A 27,742-nucleotide genomic window follows, 5' to 3' on the forward strand; every position below is an offset into this window, starting at 1 on the left:
AATGGAGATCTTAATATCTCCATGCTCCATGCTTCGAGTTCACATTGATTCTCGAACATGGCGGATAATGGAGATCTTAATATCTCACATGCTCCATGCTTCAAATCTCATTGATATCCATGGTGTTAACCCCATGATCTAACACAATATTATCCACAAGTATGGTTCATTAATATAAATAAATTCATAAACATAATTAAACAAATATAATTCATAAACATACCTTTCTTACCTTCTTCTTTTCCAAGAGTTGCACCCTTTTATAATACAAATCCTCTAAAAAGTCACAACACTTCACAGTTATAATACTTCCAAAAAGTCACAACACTCCATAACTAAAATCCTTTGGAAAAGTCCCACTACTTTATAATGACAATATTTTTGAAGAGTCGCAACTATTCATAATTATGACCATTTCGAAGGTTCACATCCTTTCAATATCATTGACACTTTTTTAGAAAGTCGCTTCCTTATTTTCATCATATTACTTTTCTCTTCCATTTTTCCTTTTTGAACTCCTCTGTTTTTTTGTGTCCTCTCTAAAATAATCTCTCCTCCCTTTAATATCTTAATTCTAAGAAGTCGTGTCTTTTTGTTAAACATCACTTGACTTTTCATTAGATTTAGTTAATTTATATTATTATATGTTATATTATTTATTTACTTACTCATTTGTGTTTATTATTATTATTATTTATTATTAATTCTATTTAGAAAGTTAACATACTTTCTACAATATTGTCTCTTGTATCTAATTTTATTTCTTCATTTACTCACTCAAATTTTATTATTTTTTAATTATTTAAAATATCATACTAAATATTATTTCATTAATAATATAAATTAAATAATAATAATTTTCTAGTTTTATATTTTAGCATTAGCTTTAATATTACTTTATTATCATTATTTATTTAATAACATTTTATTATCTAATTATTATTAAAATTCTTTGTTAAAATGAGGATATGATAGTCCACCCTTCCTCAAATTGCTTGTCCTCAAGCAATTAGATAATTTTTTCTATTGAGTTGAAATATATATTTCTTTTAGTCCAAATTATTAGGTTGCTATCATTGATATGTTTGTATCCTTTCTAATAGTCATTACATTAGTCTTTCATATAAATTATTTTTTCTAGATGTTCTTTAACCCTACAGGATGGCAAGATCATGCTCTGATACCACTGTAATGTCCCCACTAATAGGGTTGGTTAGGGATAAGTAATACCTACAAAATAAATGTTAGAATTACAATAATAATAAAACTAATTATATTATTCTACCCTCTAAGTTAACCCCAATCTTAAGGATGTCTCCATATTAGGCTTCTTAGCTCATAGCTAGCTCACTGTCATCCTGAGAGTGCACCCCTTAAGATTCTTCTTGGATAGGCATCCTTTATCCAAGGCCAATGACATATGCATATGTTTGACAACATCATAATATTCTAACACATTGATTATCAACCATGACGGACAATTGAGATCTTAATATCTCCGTGCTCCATGCTTTGATATCGATTCTCGGCCATGGCAGACAATGTAGATATTTATATCGCACATTCTCCATGCTTCGAGTTCACATTGATTCTTAGCCATGGAGGACAATGGAGAGCTTAATATCTTACATGCTCCATGCTTCGAGTCTCATTAATATCCATGGTGTTAACCTCATGAGCTAACACAATATTATCCACAAGTATGGTTCATTAATATAAATAAATTCATAAACATAAGTAAACAAATATAATTCATAAACATACCTTTCTTACCTTCTTCTTTTCTAAGAGTTGCACCTTTCATAATACAAATCCTTTGAAAAGTCACAACACTTCATAGTTATAATACTTAAAAAAAGCCACAACACTCCATAACTAAAATCCTTTGGAAAAGTCCCACTACTTTATAATCACAATATTTTTGAAAAGTCACAAATATTCATAGTTATGACCCTTTTGAAGGTTCACATCCTTTCAGTATCATTGACACCTTTTCAAAAAGTCACTTCCTTATTTTCATCATATTACTTTCCTCTTCCATTTTTCCTTTTTGAACTCCTCTCTTCTCCTCCTTATTTTTTGTCCTCTCTAAAATAAACTCTCCTCCCTTTAATATCTCAATTTTAAGGAGTAATGTCTATTTGTTAAACATCACTTGACTTTTCATTAGATTTAGTTGATTTATATTATCCTATGTTATATTATTTATTTACTTACTCATTTGTGTTTATTATTATTATTTATTATTAAATTCTATTTAGAAAGTTAACGTGCTTTCTACAATATTATCTCTTGTATCTAATTTTATTTCTTTATTTACTCATTGAAATTTTATTTTTTTTAATTATTTAAAATACCATACTAAATATTATTTCATTAATAATATAGATTAAATAATTATTATTTCCTAGTTTTATATTTTAGTATTAGTTTTAATATAACTTTATTATCATTATTTATTTAATAACATTTTATTATCTAATTATTATTTAAATTCTATGTTAAAATGGGGATATGACAGTCTCTTGGGTGTAATTCTATCAGCCCAAAGGGCAGTCTTCAACTTGGCATGCCAACACCTCTGATTATCTTCAATTTTCCTCTTTATTATTCTGATGAGGTTCTTGTTGGAGGATTCAACCAAGCCATTCCCTTGGGGATAGTAATTTGAGGAAGTGCTCAAATATATTCCATATTCAATAGCCCAAGAGAATATATGAGTTCCAACAAAAGACTTGGCATTATCTAATATAATAGTTGAAGGAACACCAAATCTGGTCACTATTCCATCAAAGAACTCAACCATCGAAGCCTTTGTTTCATCTCTCAAAGCTATTTCTTCTATCCATCTTGTAAAGTAATCTATGGCTGCCAACATCCATTTGTGACCAAAACTAGAGGGTGGGTTTATTGGGCCAATGAAATCCAAACCCCATTGACCAAAGGGTTGTTCTACCTAAATAGGATGAAGAGGAAGGGAAACCAATCTTTGTTTTCCTAAGAAGAATGCACATTTTTCTCATTTCCTCACCCACTTATGAGAATCATTGAATAAGGTCTGCCAATAATAAACAACTCTCATTATCTACATTTCTATAATCCTAGCTGAGAAATGACCACCAATAGGGCTATCATGGAACTCTCTTAACAACTTGTTGATCTAATTTATTTTGATACACCTCAATAGGACTCCATTAGAATCCTTTCTAAATAATATTCCATCCACCAAGATGTAAGGGATAGACCGTAATCTGAACCATCTTCTCTTAGCTCTATTTAGACCTTGGGGATATCTTCCTTCTACTAAGTAGGTAGTCATATCGTACAACCAATCATTCTGATTTTCATTCTCCGCTGGTTGTTCACCTTGTATTAAGAGGGAAGCCTCCTTGGGTGTCTCAAAAGATGAGGCCATTGTCTCACACAATCCTTTGCCTCTCACAAGATTGGTGATCCATCTAGCTCTCTTTTCATTGATATCCTTCTTCAGAAGGAACTCCTTTACACTTGCATGTGGGACCAAGAGCTGGACCTTGTTATGGGATAGAAGATGTCTAAAGTTTTTGAGATCCCTTACAATAGCAATAACTTTCTTTTCTACATAGCTATATGTTGAGATAATGGCTGTTGCACACATTGCATAATATTGTTATTTTATTATTTTATTTTTATTATGTAATGTTGTACCTAGATGGACGTGCAACATGTAAAGATTTCCATGGAATATTCTTGATGAGTTGTATTGTAACATTGTGAAAATATTTCATGTAATTATTTAATATTGGGGAAAAGAATTAAATGCCCAATATTAAATGTGGGGTCAATGGGTTAGATAGCACATGGTTTTAGCACATGGTTTATGTAATACCACTTGGTGGTTTTGTGGGACTTGCTACTATATAAGCAGCCACAAGGGTAGTTGTTGTGAGAGAGAGAGAGAGAGAGAGAGACAAGGAGAAGACAAAAGGCAAGAGTCAAGCGGGACAAGGCTTGACAGGTTAGCCAAGGGAGCATTTGTGAAGGTTGAAAGCATGGCATGGGATGTGTGGATTCATGCTTGTTCACATAGTTTGCTCGGTTGTGGCTATGGCCATGAAGGCTTCCATGGTTGTATGGCAATGGTTATTTTGCTGAATAATACATAATGATGGATGCTTTTGGAGGCTAGGTTTTTTCCCTCAATGAGGGTTTCCTAGGGTATATCTTGTGTCACATTTTATGGGTATGTTGTTTATTCTCTTGCATGTGAATTTTAATTCTGTGTTTATTTCAGATCTATTATGGGTTATGTGGAAACGGTTATATTCTTTATTGCCAAGTTTCCTTACAAGTGGTATCAGAGCTATGGTTTTATTATTGTAACCCTAGATTGAATCCATGGGAATGCATGAGAGGATAAAAGAAAGGGCAAGATATATGAATGATTTATTGCAGATCTAAGGGTTTTGGATTTGCTGTTATGATGGGATGTTAAAATATTTGGGAATGTGAAATTGTTGGACAAAAATATTTTTTCGGATGTTTCATTTAAATGAGGGTTTTGGGGGTAGCTTGCATAAATGACCTCTTGGGTAAAAACAGACCTCACCATTGGATCCAGGTTGACATTTTCATAAAATTTGATATATAATATGCCCTAATTTGGCCATGTTCAGAGGAAATGAAAGAGTTTTTTGGTTTCAGCCCATGATGGCCGTCAAATTTAATCCCGTCGGAATTTTCGTCACTGAAAAAAAAATAAAAAATGAAAAATCGTACTGAAAATGGTAAAAAGATTGTCTTAGTAAAACGGCCATAACTTTCTCTCAGAATATCAGATTTCAGAGTTCTTACAGGCGTTGGAAAGCTAATTCAGAGCACTACAACATGGTGTAGGTTTGGTTCTATGATTTTGAAATTTTGTTAGGTTTTAAGAGCCCTAAAGTCAGATGTTATTTATTTTGAGCACGGATTAGGGCATAACTTGGGCATACGGAGTCAGATTTTGGACTTCGAGTAGTCAACGGAAAGCTCTTGGAGAGATCTACAAATTGGTTCAGATTTGGTGCAGGTTTGGCATGATTTATTTGGTGATATATTTATCTGAACAGCTTATAGGTATATTTTGACTATGGTAACATTGTGAGTTTATGCCATTGAAGATTTAAGATTTGATGTCATTGTATACTCAGTTCATATTTTAGATTGGTCTCATGATGATATGGTTATCAGTGTTTGGTTTGGATATGCATGATGACTTGTTGGATCTACAAGTTGTGCAGTGTTGTAAGCGGTCTATACTTACAGGTTGCATTTATAGCTTGGTTATGGGTTGTCTTTGCCCATTGATCTTTCATTATTGATGCATATTCAGATTGGTGGCTTGGATTTGGGTTGTCTATGCCCTAAGTCACATGATTTTATCTTCATGTAGAAGGGATGAGATGTTACCAGGTACAGTCGTGGTGGAGGATTGTGGTTGACTATGCTGACAGGTTGGACATATTGAGAGCTTGATGCTCGGTTCATGGATGTGATCATGGTGTCATGGTTTTTGGCATGACATGATTGGATATACAGGTACATCCTTGATGTTTATTAGCTTGGATTTTTTGATTCAGTTATGGTGGTATATCTTCTTGGTTGAGGATCATAGTTATTTAGTTTTCTTTTGAGGAGCTCATGATGTGCACTTTGAGTTCTTTGATGGTTTAATGCCTTGGTTGATTCTCATGGTTAGAGGATGGATTTTTTCATCATGATGTCATGGATAGCTTGGATACATGGTTTAGTGGGAGCTTGTGACAGTGATGGGGTGACAGTGCAGGATTAGTTCCTGGTTTGGTTTATATCTTCTTGGTTTGGAGAGGATGGATTTTATGATGCCATAGGTGACTTGGTAGCACAGTTGAGTGGGAGTTGTTGGCATTGATATATTTATTGAGTGTTTGCAGATGTTGGAGGTTTGTCTTAGATCCTGTTGCTGTAGAAGCGTCTTTGACATTTGCATGGTGCACTTGTTATCTTCATGGTGTTTGAAGATGGTTAGATCTTGAGGACTCATGGAGTTCTTGGTTATCTTTATGGTATGTGGAGATGGTTCTTCCTGGTATGTGGAGATGGTTTTTTCTTCATGGTGTGTGGAGATGGTTGCATCTTAAGGACTTACAGAGTTCTTGGCAAAGGTGTGGTTTATGCTTTTATTTGGCATGTTATCCTTGGTATGAGGATGGTTTCATTATTATGTCATGGTATACTCTTGATACGCGTTTAGAGTTGTGACATATTATGGTGTGTTCATATGGAGCATGTTATCTCTTTAGTTGAGATGGTAAGATCATGTTGTCATGTTTATGTTCCTGAGGCCATGGTTGGAACTTTGACATTGATCTTGGTTTGGTTTCTTGGTATTGAGTACATTGATCATAAGCTGGATACTTCATGATATTGCTATGTTGCATTTGGAGTTGGCATGGATTGATTGGTTACAAGTGCTCATGGATACTTAGAGACAGTGGTGATGCTGATTTCTCTTGGATTAGAGAAGTATTTGTTGGGACGGTTGATGGTTTCAGCAGGAAGTCCGAGGGGCAGTCACCTGATATGGACTTGAGAGGAGATTGTTCTTAGATGAGTCTTGGTTGGAGACTTGGGTATCTTGATGAGCATTCTCATTCCCCACTCTTGGTCTACTCAGTGGTTTGCTACTTGAGAGGTATAGCCCATTTTTTTCTCTCAATTGCATTATATTTATGCTTATCTTTCATGGATATGGATCTTGAGCTATGGTACATGAGTTAGTTCTAGAGGGTTCATTTGAGAGATGGTTTAGCATTGGTTATCTCCATGTGCATATGTTGTTATGTTGGTTGAGTTTGGGAGATGGTTTTATATTGGGCATATTCCTTGGATTAGGAATGGTTATTCCTTGGTTTAGGAATGGTTTTATTGAGTTTGATCTTCTTGTGAGAGGCTTACATCCATGATGAGTTATATGGTATGGTTTGGGTGTTGTTGAGGCTTCTTGTTGGGGTTTTATGGAGGAGATCATACTTGCACAGTTTACATCTAGAGGTGTGTGTAGAAGGACATGATACAGGTTATGATTTGCATGGTTTCTCTAGTCTTGGTTATCTTCCTGGATGTTTAGTTTTTCCTACATTGGATTTGAGATTGGTTAGAGATTGTGATCACTGGTTTGTGCTCATGTATGTCATGTGAGAGATGACATGGTTATTTCTTTCTCTTTCCTCTGTTGGTTGTGGAGAACTTGGGAGAGCATTGGAGACTTGTTATGAGAATTGTTCTTGGAGGATATCAGTTTATGTATTGTGGATGTCCTTGATACTACATGGATTCACTTCTTTTAGATGTGTTGAGTGGATTGGTTATAGATTTGACATTATCTTTTACAGTGGGAGCTTCTTGGTATATATGTGGCAGGTATTGCTCTTGAGGCTTGTGATTGCAAGTTATAGATTGGATATGTCGGTGATATGAGATTCACTTGTTATACCTTTGACGTATGGATAGTTGGATGGGTTTGGCACTTTGTTGTGGGTTCTATTTCAGCTATGGATATTTTGACAACTATGGATACATGTGATTACCTTTGGATCAGGTTATTGGTGCTCGGAATTTTTCAATTGGTACATGATTTAATGATCTTCTAATGCGACAGGTTGGGTGGCTTTCTCTTTGGATGGCTTCTATGTATGTCCAGTGGCAGTGGCATAATAGGAGGTGAGATCATTCATGTTCGAGATGCTGGATACTTTGATTTTGTTGCGGGTACTAGGATGGAGCACTTGGTGTATTTTGATCCATGATGGTGGATGTGCTGGGAGGGATTGTTCCTTTGTTCATTTATGTGGCTACGGATTGACCCTATGCAATGTATACAACAAGTGGGAGATTGTTGAGATAATGGTTGTTGCACACATTGCATAATATTGTTATTTTATTATTTTATTTTTATTATGTAATGTTGTACCTAGATGGACGTGCAACATGTAAAGATTTCCATGGAATATTCTTGATGAGTTGTATTGTAACATTGTGAAAATATTTCATGTAATTATTTAATATTGGAGAAAAGAATTAAATGCCCAATATTAAATGTGGGGTCAATGGGTTAGATAGCACATGGTTTTAGCACATGGTTTATGTAATACCACTTGGTGGTTTTGTGGGACTTGCTACTATATAAGCAGCCACAAGGGTAGTTGTTGTGAGAGAGAGAGAGAGAGAGACAAGGAGAAGACAAAAGGCAAGAGTCAAGCGGGACAAGGCTTGACAGGTTAGCCAAGGGAGCATTTGTGAAGGTTGAAAGCATGGCATGGGATGTGTGGATTCATGCTTGTTCACATAGTTTGCTCGGTTGTGGCTATGGCCATGAAGGCTTCCATGGTTGTATGGCAATGGTTATTTTGCTGAATAATACATAATGATGGATGCTTTTGGAGGCTGGGTTTTTTCCCTCAATGAGGGTTTCTCAGGGTATATCTTGTGTCACATTTTATGGGTATGTTGTTTATTCTCTTGCATGTGAATTTTAATTCTGTGTTTATTTCAGATATATTATGGGTTATGTGGAAACGGTTATATTATTTATTGCCAAGTTTCCTTACACTATATCTGTTGTCATAATCTTTAAGCCCTTCACTAAAGATATACTCGATATACTTGACTCTCCTCCAAGAGAGTAAAAGATAAAATCTCTATCAAAATTGGTACTGACAAGAGTAGGAGCTAATGCAATTGATTTCTTGATATCCTCAAAATTGGCATTTTCTTCCTTGGTCCAAGTGAACATCATATTCTTCTTCAACATGGTTGTGAGAGGTTTCATCATGGAAGCAAGATTAGGGATGAACCTTCTCACGAAGTTGATCCTACCAAGAAATATCTGCAATCATTTCTTGTGGCTAGGAAGTGGGAGAGAGAGAATCACTTAAACCCTTTTTGGATCTATTGCTAGTCCATCTCTTGACACAGTGTGTCCAAGGAGTTTTCCTTGATTAATGGAAAACACACACTTTTTTGGGTTTAGAGACACACCATACTCTCTACATTTAATGAACATCTACCTCAAATGATCAAAGTGGTCTACTACATGCTTTGAAAAGATAATTATATCATCAAGATATATCAGCACAAAATTCTCCAGCACACCCTTAAAATCCATCTCCATTTCTTTTTTAAATGTAGCACCTGCATTGGTTAGTTAAAATGACATCTTACAATAGGCATAAGTATCCCATTTGGTAGTGAAGGTTGTCTTGTATTAGTCTGACTCTTGGACTAACACACTTGGGCATAACCTGAAAAACCAACTAAGAAAGAAAACCTCTCTAAGCCACTAATTTCAGATAGAATTTGTTCCATAGAAGGAAGGGGATGGTGATCTTTAAGAGAAGCCTTATTAAGGTCCCTAAAATCTACACATAATCAAATTTCTCCATTCTTCTTTCTAACATGAACAAGATTGGCCACCCATGAAAAGTACTTAATAGGGAAAATGATATTAGCCTCTATAAGCTTGGACAACTCTTTTCTCATTAATGGTTAAATCTTGGGGTTGACTGGCCTTTACTTTTGTCTAATAATCTTTGCATCATGGTTTAAATCTATAGCATATTGGAATAAGCTTGGGTCAAAACCCTTGAAGCCTTCATATGTCGAAGAAATAACATCACTAAATTCTTGACATAAATTAATGAAAACTTCTTGTTCAACCTTAGTGCATACCTTTCCCAAGTTAAGAGTCTTTCCATTAGAAATGGTGATAGGCATGCAGTCATCCCTCCTTGCAATCTAGTTTGAGCCCTTGCTTCTTTCTTGATCATCAGAGCTTAATATGTCCTCTAAAGTGACTAGACCTTTAGGCAATTTGCTGGAATTAAGATTCACAATCTAATCTCCATACCGACTTTGCATCTTAGACTGATTTTTAGGAAAGAATTATGTTTCATCTTGCACAAAATTAACAATTTGTAAACCAAAATCAAATACTTGCCAATTTGTGCAATTATCTAGTACATTGGGCCTTACAACAAGTCTATTCTATTGTTCCTTTACATTAACAACATGTTATGGTATGTCATAATGAGCACCAATTGTTGCAAGCAAGCCTACTAGCATGTTGGTTTTTATTCCTAGGAATACTTTGAATATTGAATTCTTGGAAGCCTTCAAGTAGATCCCAAACTCTATGTTTTTATAACTTGAGAGGGTTTTTCTTTGTGACATTCTAATTTCTAATTTAATTGATAACAAACTTGTTGTCCCCAAATACTTTCAAGAGCTCTGTCTCTTCTTTGTGCAAGTTGCAAACCTTGGATCAAGGCTTCATACTCAGCCACATTATTAGTACAGCTGAATTGTAGTCTATATGAAAAGTAGCATTTCTCCAAATTATTGGAAACAAGCATTACTTTAGCACCTAAACCATTTTTGTTCCTTGAGCCATCAAAGAACATATTCCATAATCCATTTGCATCATCTTTTGCTTTCATTAGATTGGGAATATGAGCACCCTCCTCAAATATACAACAAGTTTGAAGGTCTATTTCTTTAGCTTCTTGTATTGGGTCAAGTTGGAAATCATTAGCCCATTCACCTAAAAGATAGTCAGGAACCTCTATTAAGAGTCTAGCATGTTCGTGAGTTATGCATTCCTCAACTTCTTCATGGATTGTGCAATTCATATTTATGGGGCTAGAGCATAAGTTTATATGCGATTAAGGGCCAATGGTTCAGCCTTTATGGAAGCCATTTTTTCATATCTTCTCCTAAAGAACATATAGAACCAGTCAAATGCAATATAAGCACCAATTTGTGTAGTAATCTCCCTAGATAGGAAAATAGCCAAATGTGGAGGGAACTCAACAACTGATATGTCTTGTATGATAGTACAACCATGACATGCATGTAATGTCATCTTCATATTTTTAAACACTCTAGTTGTTGTAACATAACTACCATCAAACTGAAGAACCCCTTTATCCATTAGCTCATATTGAATACCAAGGCCTTCAGCCAAACACTTTGGCATAACTGAGTTGCTAGCTCTGAAGTCTATCATGCAATTGTGAACTAATTTATCTCCAATAATTAAAGAGAGATAAAAATGGAAAAGCTTACCCTTCTTACTTGTTTCTTCTTCCCTTGTAGGTTGCAAAAAGCTCATTGCTCCCTCCATGATAGTTGTCCATCCTACACTTTGACAATCTTCAATTATTGTTGTAGTAATTCCAATTGAGATAACATTGCAAGAACATCCCACATCAGAAAACTGATATTGGTCCTCTTCATTTGGTCTATAATGTTGAGATGATTATATGTTGACTTGGCTAGAACCTTGGTGACTAATTGGTCTAGTATATGAATGGGAGCAACATGTGGCTTTTTAATCTTCTTTTTGTTCTAATTTTGCAATGGAGCAGCAACATTATGTTGTACATCTATACTTATGTCATGTGGAATAGGCTTCAATGTTGTAGCTTGATTTGATGAAGAGGACAGAGCCTCCTCTACAATTCTCCTTTTTCTTCTAGTGTTATGAACTATTCCATCATTACCATCCTGATTTACATGACAGGAATCTTTAAGCTAATAATTCATGAAAGTGCAGTCCCCTTGCTATTGGGATTGAAAACCAATGGTGGGCGCATTAGCATCATGTTGATGCCATGTTGCTTGTTCTTGTGTAACCAAAGCTTGAGAAGGTTCCACTCTGTGGTAGATACATTGCTCATATGAAAAGTTACAGATTGAATGATATTCTTGTTCACCAAGTTATTTTGAGCAACTACCTTCCTTATGAGATTTGCACTTGCATTTTTAGGGGTTTCATTACCCATAAGTCTATTTTTTTTATATGGGCCTTAACCATAGTTTGGTTTCCTATTGAGTGGATGATTCTAATAGTTGGTCTGAAAAGACCCACTACCTTGAGTTTGTTGTCTCTTTAGAATCACCAATTCATTGTTCATTTTTTGCATGACTACATTTTGATCCTAATTTTTTTTATCTATATCAAAGTTATGATCCTTAATTTTAACCATATTTTGCATCATAGCCCACATCATGGCCTTAATTTCATCTATCCCATTCAAAGATGTGAAAGTTAAAGGGGCAACAACAAGAGGTTGGCATGTAGTCATAGTTGGGATGGGAGCCATTGCAGGTTGATGTGTAGGCATGTCAAGAAACAATGGCATTGGAGGTCTTGGAGCTAGCTTTACTCCTTGAGTTAGTGTTCTCTACCTTTATAGAAATTTCATAAGTAGCTGGAAAAGTGATCCCTCCCATGGTTTGCAATGTGGTAGCAATATCACTATTAAGAGCTTTAAGACAATGCAAGAAAGCATTACAAGGAGTAGGCTTTATTGCCACAAGGATTCTATCCCACATTTTTTGGAATATATAATTGAAATTTTTCGTGCACTCATAGGGTGCTCTTTTAATTGTAGTTAATTGCTCCAAGAGTGATAGATGATCACTCTTATCTTCAAAATGCTTGCATAACCTTTCTCCTAGCTCATCCCAATTTTGGATAGAGTTGTGTGGCAATCCTCTATACCATTGTATGGATTTTCCCTTAGTGATGAATCTAATAGTCTTACATCAACATCATCCTATGTAATACCATGTATGTTGCAGATATTTGAAACTTCTTGAACATGTTCTATTAGGGAAATCAAAGTTTCACTAGTCAAATCTAGTAGAATTTTAAGGGTAGATACTAGAATATCCTGTCTTTAAGCTAAAACAAGAGAGCTACCACCATTAAAGGGAGATAACACCTAATTTTTAGGGAGGGCCATGCGAAATAATCATTTGTTCAAATGAAAAGATGGTGCCCTAGGTTATGATCTATCGTCTACAGAAGTAGAAAGAGATCTAGAAGGTGTATGTGTTACTTCTGAACTCCTAACTGGTGATAGAGAGAGTCTACTTCTTTTTCTTTTAGGATTTGAAAATGAAAGCTCAGTGAACTGAAAGTTACCTGTAGAAGATGCCCTTGTGTGAACCTTGGGCATGGATTACAACAATTCTAGTCTAAAAACTAAGATATAGAGATGGAATCACCAAGAGCTTGAATGTGAGCCTCTTGAAGGATGAAATGCTAAGAGCAACACTATCTTCTTAGCATAGAACTTGAAGTCCTTATTTAGACATCGACAAACCAGTCGACTTCTTAGTAAGCTTGAATGTAGTCCCTCCGGGCATGCCAAAAACTTGTTGACACAAAAGTCTGCACCCTTGCTTAAGTTGTGACCCTCAAAAGACCTTGTGTAACATGGAAAAAATCTCAGAAGTATGGGACTTTGCAATCAGAGATTGAATCTCCAAAGAAGGTTAGCTTCCTTACAATTTGGATGCACCTAGCTAAGTTTGGGAAGGGAAAGGAAAGGAGGAAACAAAAACGTAAAATGTTGAAGGGGAAAAGTGGTGATACACCAAATTGATTGTTGATTTACTTCTTCTCAATAGCTACACTAAAATCCAATAGACCTCACAAGACATACAACTATCCATATTCTTTCAATCTTAACACCATAGAAAAGCTAATGAATAACATAACCATGCAAGGAATACAACAGAATCACTTAATAGATTAGTGAATTGAAATGAACATGATCATACGGTGTTACAACTGCTAAAATACAAACCTTTTATAGCATTGCCAGCATGTACTTTAGCCCTTATGATCTTACGATCAACTACCTTCATATCTTCAGGAGACTTATTGACATGTGCTTATTTCTCCTACACATGTGCACCTGGCCCCACTTTTCTTTAACATTCCTTCTTATGATCTTGTGATCTCCTTGCTCTCATATGGTCAAGAGTCCCTTTTTGAGACTTTATGATCAACAACCTATCATAACATCGTAACCACTTACTATCCATCACAAAGCACTTATGATGATATGTAGCTAGGACAATTGTGAGATCAGAAAATTCAAAACATACACTCGCGATACTATGATAATATGAAATATCATAAGATCAGGAGACTCAACATTTACCTTTATGATTCCCTGCTAACCTTTACTTTGTAACATCAGAAGAGGGAAAATCAAGGCTTATGACTAGACACTAAAAATCCTCAATCGTAAGATTGTAACACTTCATGGAAACTATGAAAATGACATACAATCATAACATTGAAGGGGATAACTAGGGTTTTAGCTAGGTTTTAGCCACGTTCTTGACAAACTATGCAACCTTGACACCATGAATAGATATCTCTTATCAGATTTTAATGATGGTGACAAGGGATAAACAAGGGGGGGGGGTGCTAAAATGACTAACATTAACCATACTATTTGAATCGTAGGTACCAATTTGGCTTGATAAATATTGTAAAAATACTAGAATAAATGATATCACTATAAAATTTACATTTTTAGAATCTAGACAAAAGTACTATAATTGGTTTTTGTTTTGTCAAAAAAATCATTTGAAAAGTCCTCCAAAAAATTGCGGCAAGGCAAAAATGTCATGTTCATGTGCCTTAGCCAATTTCATTCTTGCACAAGCATAGAGTTGGTCCTACCAAGCCTATCCCAAGCCAAAATTCAATGCAAACCATAGCTTGTGAAATTTGAATTTTAAGAAATAGGTACACATTTCAAAACATGTACCCATTTGTAAAAATGGGTAAAAATAAGGTTTTAGGCAACAAATTTTATTTTTTTTAGAAACAAGCACTTGTTTTGAAATGTGTACCAATTTTGAAAATAACATATACCCATTTTGAAACACGAACCCATTTTGAAAATAATGAGTGCCCATTTTGAAAAAATATGTGTACCCATTATTGTATTTAGGATCAGGCATCTGAGTCTAAAGCGGGTGCTTATTTTTTACCATTTCTAGATACAAATTTTTTACCTCTAAGACTTCCATGATTTCGATACTCAACTTCTTACATTTACCAAGCATGTGTGTTCCATATAATGTAATGAAAAGAAGGGATGAGTATAAGTATGTATGTCTTAGAGCTTAAGCATAGTCAACTTTATAGTGTATGTTCCTTCCACATGTTATAATGAAAATAGGGGTCGTTTATGTGTATCGGTATCACATAGAAATGGTCATTCTTGTCAAGTATGTGACTTCTATACATTGTAATAAAAACGAGGGATGAGTCCTGGGCACAATCTAGTTTTTTGGGTTTGTGTATTTCATATTAAGGACCTTTAGTTTAAACATAGTGAATAAGAAGTGTGTTAGTTATCAAAGGCTTTAAAAAAATTCTTTAATAAGTGAAAACAATTCTTTAAGAAGTGAGGTAGCATCCTAGATATTATGGAGTAAACAAGATCTCTGTCCTTAAAGAATAAATTATTTTAGGAAGAAAATTGAATTTCAACATGAAATGATTAAAAAATAATAATATAAATAAATATAATAATATCATAAATATTTATAATCAAAACTACAATTATATATATATATATATATTAGATTTATCATATTTAATAATTGCTCGTCTTTGATGATGTGTACGAAAAGCTTGATGATTATAATACTCGTACTACTAGAATTGCTTTAATTGCTTAATGTTCTTTGAATTTCATTCTTCTTCTTTTCAATTATATGAGTGTACTTGTCTACCCACAAACCTATTTTAACATATATGCATAATTATCTCAATTATGGTTCTTGCAAACAAAAGGTGCTTAAAAATAGAATATTATTGTTTCATTTTAAAATTATTGTACTTATAATTATAGTAGTGAATAATGGACAAGTTGTACAATAATCAATATTATAGTATTTTTGGTGATAGCATTTGTAGAGCCTATATTTGTCATTTTGAAGGATTTTTATACTCTTAACCTTCACAAACACCCTCCCCACTATGAAGAAATAGATTTTTTGTCACCCGAAACTACCTGTAAGTTTTACTTTTATTTTTTAATGCATTTAGTGTCTATATGGACAATGTGTTCATATCTTTGAATGTCATGATGGAGAAATATTTTTTAGTAAGCAAAACTAGGCTAATTTTAGATTTCTAGGTGGATAGTGTGACTTTTCCTTTTTGGTAGAAGCTAATGAGAGATTAATGTTGCTCCCAACTGGTACTAAGAGGGGGGTGAATCAATACACTCACTTATATAAAATCTATGGGTTAACACAACTAGTTTTAACACACACTTTGTTACTAACACCTTAGCTATTAAGGAAATTGTAAAGGCTATGAAGTAAAACCATACAATATCACACACATATGCATACACTAATAACACATATTTTTAAGTGGAAAGCCCTAGTGTGAGGGTGCAAACAATAGTGGGAGTAATATACCCACTTTCCTTTCCTTGCAAGTGAAAGGATGACCTGTTAAAGGCTTACATTTTTTCCTTCTAGGAATGCATCATGTTATGAATGCCTATAACCTGTTAGGATTACAAAAACCTATTAAGGATGCCTCGTTAGAGGATTTAACATACTTATTACAAGTCTTTCCTTTTAAAGGATTACAATAGTTGCAGTGGTTAGAGATCAAGCAAAAGTTTAGATCTAAAATATGTGGCACACCTTTCCTAGTAGATCCTCTATGAAAAATCTTTGAAGATGCTTTGATCTCATTCCTCTATTTAGGCTTGGTGAACTTCCTTTGTTCACTTTCTCTTCCTTCTTATCATGTTTTTCACACCTGTACATTGTTACTCTTTCTTTACAACTATTCTAACCTCTCTTCAAAGATCTTTGCTTCACACTATTGCACTAACAACAATGCTATTTTCTTCTTTAAACAAAAACTCTTCTCATCAACCTCACCAACCTTCTTCAAAATATGAAGTCCAAGTGAGCTTTTAAATTACATTCACTATTCACAAATGGAAACCCTAAAAGTTATCCTACTCTAACTACAAATTTGAAATTTGCATTGCACAATAAACATAGTCACAAGAAACGTGTGACTACCTATTTGTAGATGCCTATACTTGTAGGCTAGTCTATCCATCTGCAAGTCTATATCTAGGTATGCAACCTTGTGTGCTTTAACTACATTCCACCACTCCTTTATGCATGCATGTCATGTCACATTCAAACCTCCTCTTGTATCATCCATCAATGGTGATTGGGTTGTGACACTTAGTCTTTCACATCTCCTTTCTTCTTCTACCATGACTAGTAAGTTACTCTACAGGTGGTTTCACTTTCAATGCTTCATCACTTCTTGTTAACCGGTTGCCAATCAATGACAACATTTCATACTTACTCAATACTTGAGTTCTCTTTAGACCATTTTCCTAGTCAATGTGTATTAGTCAAACAATTAATCTATGATGATTTCATGTCAATCAATATGTTTTGATTCCAACTATACCATGATCCAACTTAGTAGTGTAAGTTATGTTACAACTTGGCATTGTCATTACACCAAAATATCGACCTGTCAATGTCTGACACAATCACTAGACTTATAGAACATAGGAGGCAGTTATGCCATATCACAAATATCAAAGGGGAATTTTGGTGATTAGTCCAACAATCCCACACCCCATCAACATTATGCGAGAAGATTTGAACTTGTGACCAAGATCTAATACAATTTGTTACAGGCTACCATTGTCATTACACAAAAAGACTGACTTGTTTTTTTTTATACAAATACTAGATTTATAGAATACATGAGGCAATTAAGGCATATCATGAATCCCAAAGGGGAACATTGGATATTAGTTGAAGAAGTTCAAGAAGGAATTGAGGCAAATGAAAGTCCCCAAGATTTTTGTTTGAATTGAGTAGAAAAAGGCATTCTAAAAAAGAAAATATCTATAATTGGATCATGTTTTAAATAATTTTAGAAAAATGATAGATAATAACATTGAGATGAGTTTTACAATAAAATAATTGAATTCTTACATTAAATATAGGTATATTAATCTTCAATGGTTGGGGTTGTGGTTCAATTAGAAAGGGCCTTCTCTACAAGGTTACTAGGTCAAGTCTTCCTCATCCCATGTCATATTGAAGGGCATGTCACATTAGTATCACCAATCACCTCAAGATGCATTGTAGTATATAGGAGTGCTACTCAATTCTTGGATTGTATGTATGTACATATTTACATATGTATGTATGGATAGATGGATGTATACATGTATGTACATATGTCTGTATGTAAGTATGCACATATGTACATATGTAGGTATGTATGTAAGTAAGTAAGTATGTATGTATTATATTTAGAATAATTCTTGTAGCATAAATTTGAATACAAACAATCATATAATCTCCATTTATAAATAGACTTTGAAGATTCAGTGAACTGCCAATAGATTTGTCATGCCCAAAAAGTAAGGGCAAAACACACACAATTTTTTTTTTAAAAAAAAACTTACTAGGTTCACTAGGGTTTAAGAGTTGATTCGCAAAAATTAGATTTACTACACTCATCCTGAATTATACTGATGTGAAGAAATGCATCGATAAAGTAAATTGTCATTATTAAATTTGTAACAACATTTAGTTCATTGTCACATTAAGATCTCAACGATAAATTTAAATCATTTGAAGAACAATATAAATTAGCCTTAAATTTAACTATGTAGAACGAATCACATTATCTTGGTAGTCTAACATAACTTGTTATGTCTACAAACATAATGATTAACTTTCTTAACATCTAAACTACCTTTTTACTAATCAAATCAAAACTAATTAATATTTACAAACTAAAACTAAACTACGTGACTAATCTCTACAATCAACTTTAATACAACTGAGATTCAACTTAGTAATTACTAGTTACTAGCACAATAATACTAAATTACTTCTTTTAACAAAACGAATCAAAAAACATTACTTAAACAACATATTATACTAATAATGGAAACTAACTTTCTAATTACTATCCAATATTTAATCAATTGAACACTAAAAGATTAGTTAAATTTAACTATTCAACTCATGCTATCTACGTATGAAAACTTTAATCCAAAATCTAATTCACCATGGATATACACATAGAATTTGAGGTAAACATTATCATCCCTTATACTTCATATTATAATCATTATAACACTCACGTTAGATAAGGTTTGCGATCATAATTTAAGTATAGGTCCTCTACATTGCATCAAAGATTATAAACTTGAGGTGTAATAAATCATTAAATAGAACTCTCGCTATAAGATTGATATTAGTATTTGCTTCATCACTCCATTAGTCTAACATAACCTTGTTTTATACAAAACATACTTATTGGTTAAAACTTTACTTGATTTGAAACTAAATTAATCAATCTGTAAACAGCTACTCGATTAGCACCAGTTTTATAAGATAAGATGTAACTACACAATGTACTTGAAACCCTTTGGATATACTGGTTAAATTTGTCACTTAATAAGACTAATTTCTAGATAAAGTTAACGTCTCTAATTCAACCACACTATCCCTTGAGCTAAGCTCGCTCAATTTATTAAATTTTGTCATTTACGTGGAGCACTTGATTACACTAACATGAAATATATAAAATTAAGCTAACTAAACAACATGCATACCAACTATACTATTTAAATATATAAGGAAAAATACTCGACTATCTTCTAACTATAATTGTGATAATTTTGAAAACTTACTAACAAGTAATATTAACAACTTTAACTTATACTACACTATCTTACCTGACTAACTATTATCTGCCAACATATTAAATTAATCTACTTAACATATATCCAAAATTAAAACTTGAACTAGAATAATAAAACAATTTGCAATTAACAAAATCACCAAATGATACTAATCACTAATATTTAAAACATTACAAATATGATCATAAAACTAATTAACTTTAAGACTTTAACAATATGGAACAACTAAAATCTAAGTAATCAATTAAAATTTGTAACCATTAGAATATTAAATAACCGATATTCAAACAACATAACTATACGTTACTAACACATAACTTAACTACATTTAACATAGACTAGCTATCACGTAAACTAAAAACTAATCTAACATTACCACTAACATAGAATGCTAACTACTCTTTAAAATTCTTTACTAACATCTATACTACCAAACAATTATTATATTATCTCTAAATATTATCAAGGACTCCAAATCAAATTATAGGTTAATGTCACTTTTAATATAAACAATCTAAAACCTGGCTAACATCCTTACCTAGCTAGATTGCATACTAAAATACTACACTTATCCATCATATAATACTAGACTAAATCTAAAGGGGGCTTTATTAGAATCTTCTTACTAATCTAATTAATAATTTAAAACCACTCTTGTTTAAGATTAATCACAGATCTAACTCTATCTAACTTTTAATAAACTATTCTAAAAATTTCATACTAACACATACTAACTATACTACACAAAATAAACAATTATAATATCGTTAAATATTACCCCCTCCGCACCCTAATCAAACACCTGGCACCCGCCTGCCGTATCGCAGGTTTGTCCAATCGTCCTGCACATTCAAAGAGTCCTCCATGTTTAAGCTTGGATGGTTTTCACGTCACTGCTCAATAAGGATGGAATAATGCCTTAGCTCCCATTTCCTTTTCGCTAGCACAATTTCCTGTGAAAGCCATTGGCTTCTTATGGGCATTAGAAGCTCCTGCTGTGATTCTTGCTTACAGCCGATTCCGAGCTAATCCACAAGTTTGTTCAGTATGGTGGGCTATTGGCCGAAGTCTTTTAAGCATACCCGCAGGTGCTTTAGTGCATGCATTTGGAGCAGTTGTTTTTTGGTGCACTTCTAGGACTTGTGTATACTGGAAGGACTCCGCAGTGGTCGTTGTTAATGTCTTTGTTTGCTGTTGTACCAACAGCTACTATTTTTGGTATATCATGGCGAGATTGGTAGAGCATTTTTTTTTTATCCATATGAAACTTTTGGAAGGCATTGATTACGCACTCTGCTCTCTTGCATATGGAGCTGTTATTGGTGTATGGTTTGGAGCTTGGCCAATGCCCCTTGATTAGGAAAGGCCACGGCAGGAATGACCAATATGAGTAACTTATGGTACACTAGGTGGGTACTTATTGGGTTTGACGGCATCGAGAGTTGCTTGTATTCTGTATTCAAGATGGTTAAGTGGAAAGACTGAATAACTGTACCATTTTATGTATCTTTCATCTTTCACAGTAAACAAGTTTGTGATGAAACAAATCCCCATCATCCTTTGTGCAATACGTGGCTCTCTGTGGCTGCGAAATTTATCATAAAACCTGCCAATCACCATCTTTGATGAAGTCGATCTGCACTGTACCTTTTGTTTGATGATTTCACCTATATCATAGAATCGATCTGTTTCAACTACCCATTAATGTGGAAACACAAGAAATTCGTAAGCTGTGTGAGGGGAAAAGAGAATTCAGAAAAGTGCAAGTCTGCCACACGCAACACAGCTGTAATAGGCCTGACACCGGCCAATTCCAGCGCATGGCATGATAACAACAGACCTCCTACGTATCTCAAAAACAATAAGCCTATGTAAATCTGCCTTGAAACTCCCATTTCAAATTTATGTTTGATTGGATGGTGCCTAGGGAAGGGAATCGACTAGGCAGTATTATGAGAAATATTTATGCACTTCTAGTCTCATTTATTGTGCAACTGTCCCACCCAAATTGGGTCGCATCATGGAGGAAACTTAGGACAACTTGTAATATAAATCAGATGAGTTTTGGGAATGATTAGTTTCTACTTGCCATCAAAGTAATAATATTCTATATAGGCTATTATTTTATATGTCTGTAATAGACAGAGTTTCTTTTGTTTGTCAACCCATACATTTTCCAGAATGCTAAATCTACTTCTTCAGGTCTCTCATAGATATACTTTTTGGATAAAACTTACATTACTATCTCATTCTTTCTTTGAAACCAACATAATGGATACCCTTTCAAGTTGTTTACTGGTTATTCCTTCTTTCTTCCTATAATTTATATTTTTAACAATCTTCAAACAACAAAGTGTATGCTCCTTATTTTTTTAAAATTCAAGTGATGCAAAGTTTCTTAATCAAATTGGATTTAAATTTTGAAGAACTTATGGGAAATAGGATATAATACACAGAATTGAAAAAAAAAAAGGTGGTGAGTAATACTAATTCAATTTGCTCATATCCATCTATGAGATTTATCAAGAAATGAGATAGATTTTTGAGTTCAATGTAGGGTTTATTTTAAATTTCATCACATATTAATACATCAATTTGAAACTTTATCATATCAAATTTATCTCTCCATTATCAGAATTGAACTTGAACATCCCTAATTCAATGACATTCTTTACCTATTATTTTCTCACAACCATAAGCCAAAATTTGAGATCACAAAGAGACATTGTAGGGATATTTCATAATCTCCTTTCTTTTCTCTCCTATTATGCATCCTGGTTCAAGGCTCCATACGGAAAGAACCAGTAAGAAAACCCGATGTCGTTGCCAATCATTCACAATATAACTTACATATAATTACATAAAATTTACAATTTAATGATAATCTCTTCAAGATTCTTCACAAGATTATCTTCTTTTAACTTCAAATCTTCACGGAAGCACAAGGAGAACAAGGTTGACCCAAGGTAATTCAACACAACACAAAGACACATTTCAACATACACCCATCTCAGTTTAACACAATAGATCCATCCATAGGACCTTATTAGGGGGGAGGTGGATTTTCCCAATGAGAGATGTCAAACACCATACCATTTCATAAACCTTTCAGGGTTAAAATTTAAGAATTTCCATTCTTTTCAAAGCCCTTTCGGGGCTATTATCACAAGGATGTTCATTCCTTTCCAATACTCAACATTTTCACAACCATAACAAGGCATGGGTTGACAAGTAGGGGCCCATACACCCTACCCTCTCTCCCTCCTCTCACCATGAGAGGAGACTCTCATCATTGAGGTCCAACTTAAGCCCTACCCCCATATGGCCACTTCTTCCCTATCCAAGGGTGAGTAATGCCAAATACACCCCACGAAAACCCCTCAATACAATACATTAAGAAAAAAAAATCAAGGAAGCATCCAAGAACAACACAAAATAAAACCCTCCAAATCAACCCAACATGCAAGCAAGCAACAAATAACAATGCAACACTCTATATGCAAGAACAAGCATGATCAAACATGGAGAAAACAACATACAAGGCCAAGAATCCTACCTTCAACCATGAGTGATGGTAACAATGGAGGTTTGAGAAGAGCTCCTCCTTTTCTTTCTTCCATCCCCAACTATCTTCCAAACTCTCTCCCTAAGAGTCAAGATTGGGTGACCAAAAAAAAAGAGAGAGTCCCAAAACTTCTCCAAAATCCACTCAATAGGGGTTTTCCTTTTCTCAACTAGACTTCATGAAACCTTATGATGGAGTTTGATTTCCACTCAAGTGGATGACAATCCATTTTCGCAATCAACCATAAATGGGATTTTTGAGTGACCCTAAAAGTCAACTACTGTGGCAAAAGTGGGTGGAAAGTACCCTCAACACATACCCTTACCCATGGGTGCTAAATTTAACATTTTTAAGCCTTGGAGGCTTGGTAGGAAAACATAAAAGTTAGGGGAAAATAAAATCAAATAACAACCTTTACAGATGGACAATACAAAGATGACAAAATTTTAAAACAAGGGGTTCCGCTTGTCTCTCCATTGGATTTCTCGACTAGATTACCTGCACACTCATTGCACCCGTTAGTAGTTCAAGAAATATATGTTCATAAAATATGCATCAAGATTTTCACGTTAATAAAAGCATCCATTTCCACAATTCAATTATCCATCTTATTCTATTCATTAAACTCAGAAAAATTCAAAGTGCTAGCTCACATTCATTTGCTTCATCATACATGTTTATAAGCATTAATTTAGATTGAATTACTAGAATAATCATTGTTAGGTATGCATATCATAAGCATCATTAATAAGATAAAATGAACTATCTGAAAGCATACCAATTAATCATTATGGTACCAAAATTAGCAAACCTCATTATCAGGTGAAAGCACCTAGCATCATTGTTAGTAACAATTAATGTTTTAAATAGTCGAGGTGATGAAATAGTTCTTGAATCACTAAGCATAAACATGGTTGAGCCAACTGCTCTCAGTTTCATTAGGGCATTCACAAAATAAAACATAACTTCATATCCATCCAATTCTCATACAACAGGTTTTTATAGAGGAATTCATAGTTAATAAGTACGTGCGAAGAGGAACCTTACAAGATTTCAATAATAGGATCAAAATCAAGAGTGTGTATGCTCTCCAAAACTAACTTTTCTAAGAATAAAATGTAACTTTCCTTACAAATTGAATCCTACCACTAGGGAGTCCAATGTAACTATCAAACACTCCAAGATGAAGGCATGATTATACTTAAAATTTTCACCTAACAACCCATATTTAATGACCTTTGCATCTAAAAATATTAAAATTCATTTAACTAAAATACCAATTTTCATTTAGATACATTACTTTTCAAAAGAATAATTTAATAATGTTATTACAATTTCATAAAGATGATTGCATACCATATAACTAAACAATCTTTACAAGAAACGCTTAAAACCACCTTTCATCTATTTTGAAGTCTCTTATTTTGATATGAAGTTGATCTACATCTCATTACATCTTCTATTCCTCCCAAGATTATTATCAATCTTTCTACCCAATCCCCTATTACCTCATCAAATATTGACATCAAATTTCCTCTCAGCATTTGTCCTTTGTGATACAGAGAGATCTAATTACTTAACCAATTTTCAAAGGAGGCCAAGGCTCTTGTCTTCTCTAGGAATCTTACCAAGAATCCAATGATTAAAGCCTATCCAAGAGTCTTCTAAGTAGTAGAAACTTACCCTAACTCACCTCCTTGTGGCCATCAACATGAGTAGTTCATCTACAAGTAAGTCTTACTACTTATACACAAACAACCTTTACAATCATAGGTTTATCCAAGTGATCCGCCTCCTTGCAATTCAGGATCTAATAATCATAGTAGATGTAAGAGTTGAAAACATCTTCTACACTTCTTATGAAATCCAACTTCACCAGCTTGACTCCTTTTAACTTCTCTTGGAAACCCAATACATTGTTTGCCCAATTAGGCCAAGTAGAAGACCTACTAGCAATTAAGTCTCATAATTTGGAATTTTTCAGGGTTATCTTCCAAACTTCCATATGGGGCCAAAACGATTACCTTTCAAGATACCCTTTTATGGATTTCTATTATATTTTAAGTTTTTGGATTTGGGTTCTTCTTTTAGACCTCTTAACCCCAATTCCACCAATTTAAGCCCTAATAGGCCTAATAGGACACCTTTACAAAGCAAGTCCTTGTTCCTTGATTTCTCATGGCCTCAAAACTTTACATAAAGTTCTCTAATGATCCAAGAACATACATTATATTATCAATCTATCCACACTACCTCCCAATCACTCACCATGTATTTATTTGTAGTCATTCATGACTAATCACGTAAAGGATGCCTAGCCTAATTTGTGTCATCCTCCATGGAAACCTTTTGCATTTGGTACCAAACCTCTTCAAATATTACTAGTACATGGAGACCCTTCATTTATATGAAGTGGGGAATTTTATAAAAGTGATATGAAGACTTATACCACATTTTAAATTAAAACCCTAGTTGATCAAGGTTCCAAACCTATCAACCATGAATTGAACATATCTTCTCCCTTACTACACCAAATTACACAAGACTAAAATCAAATGGAAGCTAATTCAATTATCCAACATCTACAAGTATTTTTACATTCCTTCAATTTGTACAAGACTATACAATGCTTTGAAAATAGGAAGAACATTGAATTACTAAAGGACCAAATGCACACCTCCTTCCAACTGATCATCAACTCTTCATATTAAATTAGGATTATGAAATATGGGCCTTAGATCATCTTCCTATACTAGTACCAACTGGCATAGCTAATTTTTGAATCAATCAAGTGTTGGAATGTGAATTTTGAAAAATGTTGTCAATGATGCTAAGAAACATTTTAGTGACCATAAATCTTACAAACATAAAAATAAGGACCTTATGGATCCGCAAACACCATTTAAAAATTATGTTTTGCATAATTTGTTGAATTTTGACCATTGTTGACCAACTATTTATAGGACACATGACCCATATTGACTCTTTGGCCTTATAAAAACACAAATGGCCTTATGGGGCCATATTACAAAGTTTAGAAAACAAGAAGAAAATAAAAGGAATAATCCATATTGACCCCTTTGTAGGATCATGAAGCATCAAGGTGCTCCTACCCTAGTTCATTACCTTGGACAAACTCTACTTGCAAATTCTTACCAATCTTTTCCCTCTTCCTCGCCCTAAAGTGAATAAACACTTAGTATTGTAATTTGGTCCAAGCTAAGTCCTGACATTTGTTAATCTAAAGAGAGTCTTAGCTCCCATTTCCTTGTCTAGAATATTTTGCATTTCAAAGTCCTCATTAAAAAAAAAACTATTTGAACTACATATCTTATACATGTTCTACTATTTCCCCAATCATATTTTAAACATCTATTCTAAGACTTCAAATGTATCTCTCTATTAGCAACGCTATCTTCAAGGATTCCTTGCCAATTTATGATCATGTAGTAGGTCAAAAAGTTAAGCTATTGTTATTCAAGGTGAATGTTATTTATGAATATATTAGACAAGTTATAATTAATCACATTTGAAAAGAATGTTGTATTGTAGTTTTTAATTACTTGTGTTTGCTTTTGGATATGGTAGAGAAAAATCCATACTCTAGCATCCTTCTCTAGATGTTTAATTTGTCAAATCTTCTACAAGATGTTATCAAAGCCAACCATCAAATGAAGAATCAAATACAATCTATGGGATTATTTGTAGAAGTTACTTAGGACAATCTCATGTATATTAATGTCATTGATACTAATAATTATGGATAATAACCACTAAATCCAAATTGTATAATCAAAATAAAATACAATTCAATATCATAACTACATTCAAACCATATATGAAAAATAATAACTCTAACCCAACATGAACTACTTTACATATTACCCAAAAACAAATAAGAAATATTAATACTTAATTAATTCTATTTTCTTTTAAATTAATACTCTTGCACTTTCTTAAACTAGTTTTCATTTAAAAATGTTGATACAAAGTCATTCAACACATTTGCTACAACAAAAAATAAATAAAAATAAATAAATAACTTATATCATACGATTTTCTAATCATTATTCTTAATTATTTAAAAAATAACAATAATATATAACACTTTATCTTCGCTATACTTGTTTAAGCCTTTGTATTCACTCTCTAACCATTTCAAAATATTAAATTCTATATTCCTTATAAGCCTTTTAAGTGACTATACATCTTGAAAGGGCAATTTGTGGACTTCATAAATGTGTACTCAATTAGAGGGTTACTTTTCTTCCATGCTAATCTGAAGTTATAATTCATCGATGACTTATCATATTTATTAATAAGAATTTGGTGAAAAAGGATTTAGAAAAATTTCATAGTAGTAAGAAATATGTAAATATACTATAATTTATACTCCTTTAAATAAGATATGTGGTAGTTAGCCATGCATTTCAATCTCTTTATGATGTAAACTCGCTTTTGTCTCTTGTGCAACATGATTTCTATCTCAAAAATTCCTAGTACTCTAAAGAATCTTATATTAGAATAATAATATTTTTATTTATCCTATCTTCTTATAAGGTTTATACTC

General features: G+C 33.5%; 1 pseudogene; it reads left to right on the forward strand.

Annotated features, from left to right (window-relative positions):
• LOC149576813 (glycosylphosphatidylinositol anchor biosynthesis protein 11-like) overlaps positions 1-21,096 on the forward strand; it is a 39,630-nt pseudogene extending 18,534 nt beyond the window's left edge.
• The last annotated feature ends 6,646 nt before the right edge of the window (positions 21,097-27,742 follow it).

This window comes from Cupressus sempervirens, chromosome 1 (assembly GCF_028749045.1).
Source record: "Cupressus sempervirens isolate cs-2001-9-10 chromosome 1, ASM2874904v1, whole genome shotgun sequence".
Lineage (NCBI taxonomy): Eukaryota > Viridiplantae > Streptophyta > Pinopsida > Cupressales > Cupressaceae > Cupressus > Cupressus sempervirens.